Source organism: Lepisma saccharinum, chromosome 21 (assembly GCF_977018435.1).
Source record: "Lepisma saccharinum chromosome 21, izLepSacc3.1, whole genome shotgun sequence".
Lineage (NCBI taxonomy): Eukaryota > Metazoa > Arthropoda > Insecta > Zygentoma > Lepismatidae > Lepisma > Lepisma saccharinum.
In genome coordinates, this window is record NC_139249.1 from 10,264,855 (window position 1) to 10,274,864 (window position 10,010).

Sequence of the window (10,010 nt, forward strand, 5' to 3'; positions counted from 1 at the left end):
TCAGATATAGTGTTGCCCACGGGACGAGACGGGACAGGCTTTTAAAAATTCGAGACGAGACGAGATTGTCCATGTGTCATAAGATAAACGAATATTTTCGAGACGAGACAGCATTTCCACGAGACGAGACAGGCCAAAGTCTCGTCTCGTGGGCAACACTAATCAGATATATTCTTCTACAAAGGACACAAACAAAGTAAACATATTGAGAAAATTCTGTTTTATTTTTCGCGCAGCTTTCTTTTCCTTCATCAATAAAAGTATAAGATAAACTGTGAAATCTTGCCTCAGGGCATTAATAAATATGCATACATTGAATGGGATTTGGATTAATAAAAGTTGCAAGTATTCGGTACCCAAAACGAGGACATGATATTCAAATATCAAATGCAAGATTCGATATCCGAAGCTGGAATTTATGACCTCTCACTCTCGTTTCTCAAATCTATAATAATAATAAGCAGCTTCGTTTCCCTTTGTTGCTTGTCGTGAGTCTTAAGTTATATTACACAATTAATTCACAAATTCTTCCCCTGGACTTCCACAAATGCAGCATTCCTTAGCCGAAAACAAGAAATCAGTATTCGATATCAGGGATACGAATCCAGCATTTTCCCAGAAATTTTCATTTCTATTCCGAAGTCTGGATCGTTTTGCCTGAAACATGAATCTATCTCAAACACAACCTCCGAATTCCAATCCGGGATCCTTTACCCAATATATATATATATATATATATATATATATATATATATATATATATATATATATATATATATCCCAAAGGAGGGATCTTTGACCTGGATTAAGATTTCGAAAGCAGATTTCCTTACCCAGATAAATATTCCGAAAATAGGGTTCTGCTACCGGATAAATATTCCGAAGATAAGGTTTTTGCACCCTGATTTTGAATGTACAGTATAGCTACGTTTATTAACCAGGTTAAGAATTCTGAAGCCGAATTTCTTTATCCTGAAAAAAGTAATATTATTGATCCGGATAAAGGTTAGGAAAGTTAGATTCATGACCCGGGATAAATGTTAGGAAAGTAGTATTCATTACCCGGATAAAGGTTAGGAAAGTAGGATTCATGACCCGGATAAATACACAGAAGGTTGGATTATTGAACCGGATAAATATTTCGAAAGTAAGTTCCTTTTCTCGTATGAAGTTTCCGAAAGAACGATTCTTGACCCGGAAAATGATCCGAAGTCAGTATTCTTGAATCTTGACCCAGATAACTGCTCCAAAGTCAGGATTCCTGACCCGGATAAACGTTCCAAAGTCAGGATTCTTGAGCCGGATAAACGTTCCGAAGGCATGATTCCTGACTCGGATAAATGTTTTGAAGTCAGGATTCTTGACCCGGACAATGATTCCGAAGGTAGGATTTAGGAACCAGATTCAGATTCCAGAAGTTGGTTTCTTTATCCGGGTAATGATTGTTTACCTGGTAATGAATTATGAATCCTAAACTTGACAAATCCAGGGCTCTTTACCTGAACCCAGAATTCTGTCTTGCCAAGGCTTTTTTGCCCTGAGTCACGAATTTAGCATTATTTACACCAATCCGGAATGCAGAATTTTGCACTCCAATCCATTTTGAATTATACATTCCTCTGCCAATCCTCTGCACCACGGATCTGTGTTTGTTGAAACAAAGACGCATCAAGTGTTAGCTGCCGCACGTGTTTCGCAGGGGAGAGATCAATTTCCACAAAGACCTCGAAACAAACTGGAAGGAGCGAGTTCTTGCCAAAAGGGGAATGAAAAAGGTGCCTCGTCAGCCAAGACTGAAAAACATATATCGTTTCAGTATATGGTGGAAGTTGGTGGAAGCCGTGGGCTAGATCGAACGTCAATGAGATGAAATAAGAACCATGAATAGCAAATGCCGCACGGAACGACATCCAATTTTGTTCACGCTAGTCTCTGCTACTTGCAAAATTAATGCCAACCTTCGTGTCGATTTTTCAACCATATCTTCCAGGTCTAACTCCACCCTGCGGCTTGCGATGTCGCTTTACTTTTGAATGGGATCCGAAAGGAAAAGTAAGAAGGCTGGGTTTTTGGCGTGGGGCGATGGTGGGGGGAGAGGAAGAAGACCCCGAAAGTCAATTTTCTTCCGCTGTCGATTTTCGATCGATCTTCTCATATACATCGGCCTCTTCCCGTAAGACGATGGAGAATGATATGCCGGTCGGGAGTTCCGAACTTGATTGGATGGTATTATAAAGCTTATCAGAAATTCAAAGTGACAATCAACTTTAGCGAAAGCGGGGGGTGGGGTGGGGAAGACGCTCGAAAGAAGGGGGAGGTACAACGTCATGAAAATCGACGACGCTCCTCCTCGAACAGTTATCGGAGAAAGGAGGCGGCGTTTTTTTTCCTTTTATCTTCTTCTATCTCCGCGCTCGTCTTTTGTTGGCGTTTGGTGAGGCTGCCGCAGATCGTCTTCTGTCTGTCAACAGCCCCACCGGCTGTATGTCAGATAAAACACAGGTGGTTAGGCCGGTGGAAATGATGCTATTTTTTCGTATCGATGCGAGCTTGTTTCCCTTTTTCTCCACCTGCGTGGGTGTCGCTGATGTCTCTTGCGTTGTTTCGTTTTTCACCAACGACATGTTGGTAAGCCATGAAATGTCACATAAACTCCCTCTCGTTTCCAATTTAGTTTACCGGAGTAAAGTAATTTAAGCGATGTATTAATTTTGCGATAGTAGCTGCACGTAAATTGGTTCCATATTTTCTATTTTAAGTACTCTCTAAAAAAAATATACTATAAAGTTGACATCAAGTTGGTCGTAACTACAATTAATGTGACAACATCCAATGGAGTGTTAAACGCATCTATACTTGGTGTTGTGTCACAGCCAATGGTGTAACAAGACACCAAAGATGGTGTTGAACAACGTCAATTCTGCTTAAACACCAAGAGCAGTGTTCTGTTATATGAATATTCTCAAGAACATGATTGGTGCTACAGTGTACACTCTTTCACATTAGAGGATGCCCCTAAGCGTTGGAAACACTCATTTAAAACAAATACGGATGGTGAAAGCGAATAAAATATGGTAAATTTCTTATCTCCGGAAAACGACTGAAATTTGCTAATTCATTTCATTTCAATATTCGTACTTACGTATTCTGCATTGAGAAACATTGCTGAAGGTGGCATTTCGCTTATTTCACGGAAATAAGCTCTATTTGCGACATATCGAGTAAGTTTTCTTCGTTTCTTTTTGCCTTCGGTAACTAGCAAAATGGCGGTCACAGTTTCACTACTGTACTCGGCATGCAGTGTTTCCACCCCACTGCACCCAAAAATACCTACGTAGCCCCACAAACCATTGACGCATAGCCCCACGAACCATTCATACATATCCCCACGAACCATTTCCGGTAAGGTTAGGTTAGGTATGGTCACGTTTAGGTTACAATAGTTAAAAATAGGTTTAGAAAAAAAAATATGCGTAGAACCACACACCATTCTCGCATAGCCCCACGAACCATTGACACATAGCCCCACAAACCATTTGCGGAAACGTACCTTCTTCAGTTACAAAAACACGTGTTTGGAAACACTGACCGGGATTAAGTCATCACACACAGGCTACATCCACCTGGAAGTAAATGGATGCAAGAGCTTTCGTGCATCGGTCACACATTTATATCGAAAAATAGATGATTTGCCGGCAAATTTCAATGAACGATGCGAGAAAACACTTCCCCGAACTTCCACAAGTCTAGAGAAACTGCATTCGGTAAGTAATTTCTCCTGTAAATTTGAAGAAATTCGTTTTCCGGAGATAAGAAATTTACCTAAAATATAATGAACACATATGAACACAAGGAACAGGGGTTGGGTTCGAAATCCGACCATGGCATGGGTGTTCATCGTCATCATATCATTACTCATAGTCGCGATTAGTCAAAAGTGGCAGAATAGCGACGCTAACAAAACTCAAACTCATATAGAGGGAAGGGGGAAACTGTATGAACATCTTTTTATAGCACAAGCTTGTTTACAAAATAACAAGATAATCTAACTAATGTTTATAGGTTTCTATGATTGATCCAAATTATATCATGCAATAGTACAGGTTACAAACTTTTACATAAAATATATAATCTTGCAAACAACATACCTTTCTTGAATATTTTTTCGAGTTCTACTTATGATACAAATTCCTTTAACTTTGCTTCAGAAATGTATGTCAATATTGTTACTGGAACCAAGGATTATCTTTGCTCGAACATTCTATCCATATTCTTTACACAGATCATACGTACAGATGATTCAACTCTTGATTACAAAGTGATACATGTCAAATCGACTGAAGCGACACCACCTTTGGTGGCAATTCAATTGAACATTTCTTAGGCATAGGTGTATCGCTTCGGAAGTCAAAAGGGAGGGAGCATAGGGAGAAATAAACCCCTGAAGACACACACATGGTACTGTCGTAACGTCTACCTCAGGATATAGATGCATGAATACCTAGAAGAGCGTAATAAAAAAATCCTGGCGCCAATATTACATCCAGGAGCCCGGGATCCCTCAAAGTCCTTAATATTTATTCGGTTTGTAGCGCAATATGGGAAGAACATATCTTCAACGTTCCCCAAGATGCGGGTGTAGTCAAAACCGTCAAACATTTATTACGAACTGCAGAAATTTATATTTTTCCACACGGGGAGTAGAAACGTCACCAGAGATTATACCTTAGAAGGGGAAGTCGAGTCTTTCCTCCCCAATTTCCCGAAATGCATCGCTAGGAGCGGGAAAGTCTTTGATACCATTAAATGGAGGGTTTGAAAGCCAGGGGGGGGGGGGGGGTTAAGCTTCTAAACATGGTCGATGGTTATTGAATATTTGGGCCGCTTTCAATTCATTTCTTCTCGCTCCCGAGCGCCGCGGTGGCAAAACTTAAAGGTTTTTATGACTATCGTTAAAGCCACAAGTAGGCCTTCCTTGCTTTGCACGTTGCACCTGGCGAAGTGGCAGGGGAGAAGAAAAGGTTCGGTCGAATGATTCCCGGTAGGCAGTGTTTCCATCCTATTTCAAATAAGTCAGATATATAAGTCGATTCGAAAGAAATTGCTGAAATTTCTTTGAGCTGGATATTTTTTCAATAAAACACTGCAGGTGTATACCCATATTGATTCTTTGATCTTGATTCATTTATTTATTTTACTTCGATTTTCTGCCACCTATGGTTAATCGCGAAGGATGTGATAAGATGAAACATATAGAGGGAGAATCACAAACACACACGGACAGAACAAAACATGGGCGTAGTTTGGTAGGGGCTAGGGTGGCTTAACACCCCAGGCTAACATTATCTCCACCAAACGAATGTGGCATATGCACAAAGTAATTAAGGAAAGACAAATTGCACAAAAAAAAAAAATCATGAATTTTTCATGTGCTACTGTTGTCGTGTGTCAATCTCACTTACAGAAAGAAGTTCAAATTATGTTTTGATAGAGAATACAACAGAACGTAGATAGGTACACTTTATACAGGACATCTGTACTTCAGACTAACGTAGGCTACCAAAATCTCTGATTTTTTCAGACTTCTGACAAATTTTGGTTATAGGTCCCGCGTATATCGTATGCCCCATATTACAATTATTGTTCTCTATTCTAAAAAACAAATGTGTTTGTTTAATGAATTTTCAACCATCTATAATAGTGTATTTATTCCTTTCATAAAAGTGACACACTCGACATCAATACAATTGCATTTATTTTGGATAAGAAATTCTGGAGACACCTGTTTCCCAAGGAGAATGCCCATGATGATTTTCGTAATGGATGAAAGTATGAATACTTTTAACCCAAGTTAACCCCCCCCCCCTGCTGACCAAACCATCTCAATTCCCAACTATGGCCGAGATCAACAATATGTGGAGCTCTATACCTCCACATCACCCTATATGCCTTCGTGGCATGTGTGCACACTGGTACCCTGTCCAAAATTTTAGATTTTCCGGAATCCTGATATTTTTGGCCATCCCTGGTGTGAAAGTAAGATATGTTAGGGAAAAGGTTCTGTTTGAGTATGTCTATCACCTCGAGAACAAAAATCTTGATCAATCTTGTCATTTGTAAGCAAATGTTTTGTGTTTTGTAAGCCAAGAACATTTTTTTCCCCAGAAATCGATATTTGAACCGCAGGATCCAAAAAAATTAACAAAAGAAATACTACGAAGAAAATAGAATGGATCCAGAACTGCTTTTTTTTTTCAGTTCTTTCTAGCAGTAACCGTGGGGAAATTTATACTTTTGCTTACTTATATTTTTTTCTATGCACCATTACTTTCATGTATTCTGCGTAAGTTGCGTTGTGATGCTCTTCAATATGTTTTTTTTCTCTAAAAAGAAAGAGCGTTGCATGATTTACAGTGCTGGGCATTCTGAGAAGTTTCATCTTCATGTCACAGAAACCCTGCCGTGTTTGTAAACAAGGAGGCTGAAAAAAAGGTCTGTTATGACCAGACCTTCAAAAGCGGGGGAAAAGCGGTCGAAGGACATTGCATTCGCAGACCTGCTGCGATGAGCTGGCGCGCCTGACACCATTGCACTCAACGGAAACGCAGCGATAAGGATGGGCACGGGGGGAGGGGGTGTAGAACTGGTGTCTCCTTTCGATGCGCTAAACTTAGCGAATCTCTTGCGTATTTCTAGCTGTTTAATGGTTTTACTTGACTAATTTCGCTCAAATATGCGAATATTCTGATTTATTTTGTCTTCTTCCCTAAAATATTTAAAAATCAATATTTTTATTATTTTGCTTTGTCATCGCCGCATCACCCGATGACGGGACGCCTCGCCTCTGATACATATGTATATAAACTAACACTATATCCAAGAGGTCTTCTGTGGAAACAGGCAGTGTCCGAGTTAGACGAATAATTTCCATGAACCCAGGGACAATTCAGGGCCTACGTAAGTTGGCACCACTGTTGTAGTGTGCGCACACTTGGTTTTCCAAAGCGCATGCGAAATATTTCGCAACTTTCTGCAAACACGTTCAACAGTTGCATGAAAAAACAACAAAAAAACTTTCCAACGCAGGTAATTAATAATATTTAGTACACAGTTTGCACATAAAAAGTTCGGTTTAGACATGGTTTTGGATCGCTTCCACATGCGTGTCCTTCCGTCGGTTACATATTATAGACCGGCAATAGCTTCATCAGTCAGTTCATAGATGGCGCGCACAACTAGATGAATCCAGACCCACCTTCAGGACGCGTGTTTATGCTGGCCGTGTATGAAGCCCCAATAGAGAGTAGGCCCCCGCTTCCCCCACGCGCTCACCGCACCCATTAAAGGGAATTTAATGAGGTGTTCATTGCCAGTGGCCACAGCCGCACAGCCAATCAATGCGACACCGGAAACCGACCTGTTTTAGGATTTACCGCTGCCGTTATCAACTAACGCCCTGTCAATAAGTTTTCTGTTTGTTTTTTACTGGAAATAGTGCAGTTATAATGTGACGTTTGGCTTGCATAGTGCAACAACGTGTTACCTTGTTCTCTATAAACCAATGCGGTAATGAACATTGGCACCGCAAGCTGTGAATGATTAATGAGGGTGAAGCTCATCGAACCATGTATATTAGGTTAAAATATTATGTATTAAATGAGATGTTTATTGATTGAGTGTCATCTTGTATTCTACACTGTTAGAAGATAGTGTAAAGTTATAATATTCTACATTAAAATTTAAGAGTGTACCTGTTAATTTACAAAAACGGGACACAAGCTGTATTTTTCTTTTGTGCATTAATATTATGTATTAAATGAAAAACAATCCAACATATAAATTTTAATAAACCTGGGAATTTGGTGGGAGGTGAGTGATCCCCTTGCCCCCGCCAAGTTATACCTACAAGCGTGGTCATCTGTCTGTGCTGTGAGTGGATTGAGAAGCAAACATGGCGGCGGTAAACGCTTGGAGTATTAAACACAGATGTATAATGGGATCCAAGAGTATTACCGTCGAAATTGTCCATCACCATGTTCGTGCACTTTATTTGACCCAATAAGAGCTTCAAGAATTAAAATAAAACTCAAAACAAGCTGTTGACATCTTCTGCAGCAGCATACATAAAAATCCATCGCTTAAAAACACACAGGATGTAAGACAAAAAGTAGATGATTATAGTCATGGACAATTTGCACGTTAATACTCATGGATCCCACTGTACAATGGGATGAATAAGTATTACTCGGCAAATTGTCCATTTCTATGTTCAATTTTCCTCTTGGCATCCAACGAGTTTATAATTAATAGATTTTTTAGGGTGGAAAGGTTGTTTGTTACCAGCTTGTTTGACATTTTATTTCAATACTCAGAACTCTCATTGAGTAAATTAAGTGCGTGAATATGGTGATGGACAATTTGCTTGGTAATATTTATACATTTGTAGCACAGCAAAACTTCTCGAATCGATAGAATGATTATACAGGGTGCTCGGAAATTCCCCTTACAAACTTCTAGGGCAAGTAGAGGGGACTTAGTAGACAATATTTGGAATAGAAACCCACGTCCGGAAACGTTCCGTTTCCGTGCTACAACCATGACAATGTGTCTGATGTGCCTGAGTTGGTATGCAACCGGGTAGGCAGTACATGACGTCAGAAGATCACCTGATGACCTAAAGTGTAATCATTTATTACAACCATGTCAAATGAGGTGTTGCGTAAGTTACAGAAGTGAATGACGTGTGACTCAGTCCATAATACAAACAAATTTATTTGGTAACAATGCCAAGGGAACAAAAAAGAAACGTACTACTGTATTCATTAATCAACACCTGTGTCGACAGTGGAATGCAACAATTTGTAGACGTCACGTGCCATCAGATGATCTTCTGACGTTATGTACTGCCTACCCGGTTGCATACCAACACAGATACATCAGAAACATTGTCATGGTTGTAGAACGGAAACGGTACGTTTCCGGACATTGGTTCCTATTCCAAATATTGTCTACTCAGTCCCCTCTACTAGCCCTAGAAGTTTGTAAGGGGAATTTCCGAGCACCCTGTATGCTCGCTGACGGGACTGCAGCGGGTCCTGAAATTTTGAGGAAATCAAAATTTTCAAATGAAAGCTGTAAAGAACTCGGGTTGAAATTACCCCAAATTACCATTTTTGTATTTGATCAACTATTAAAACCAAGGTTAAAGAAATAACACTTACGAACTACAGGGTAATTCAAAATGAATGATGCAACTTTACACAGATATTATGACGTTACTATTTATGATAGAAAATAAGACAAGGCATCACTTAGCAGGCTTATTCTACTTAGCCGATGCTCCACCAGGATCGCCAGTGTCGCAAAATCACTAATGACTAGTACAGAGCATTCCCTGACATTCTCTACGAGACTCGGCGGCAAGCGGCCCGGCATCAGCGCTTGTCTTTCCCGGTGAACGGGTCCGCGACAGTCGCTAGAGTCGGCTTTTAAAATTACGTTTTCATATTGTGTACTAACCTTGACTATAGAAGGTGTTGAAAATGATGTCCCTCTGTTGCAACACATTCCTGGTATCTCCGAAGGAAATTGGCATTTACACGTGCAAGTTCGTCTACTGTAATTCTCCCGATTTCTCGTACAATACTCTCTTTTAACTCACGGATGGTGTGCGGATTGTCTTTGCATACTTTATTTTTTAGATTTCCCCATTTTTCTTTCCACTTTTATTCAGAACTGACCCTGTTACTCTAAACTTTTTTACAAGGTTTAATATAGTGGTCCTATGTGGAACAGGAACACCAGGAAATTTCGTTGCAAAACGTTGTCGCACTTCTCCACAATTTCTCTTTCCGAAGTAACACTCGACAAGATAAATCCTTTGTTGTAATGTAAAGTTTTGTGGTGCCATATTAAGCCACAATCTTCAACACACGGACACGACGCAACACAATTTCCGAGGGAGGATTATACTGGCGTCAGTCTGCAACGTCAACAGAAAGGGAAAGAGA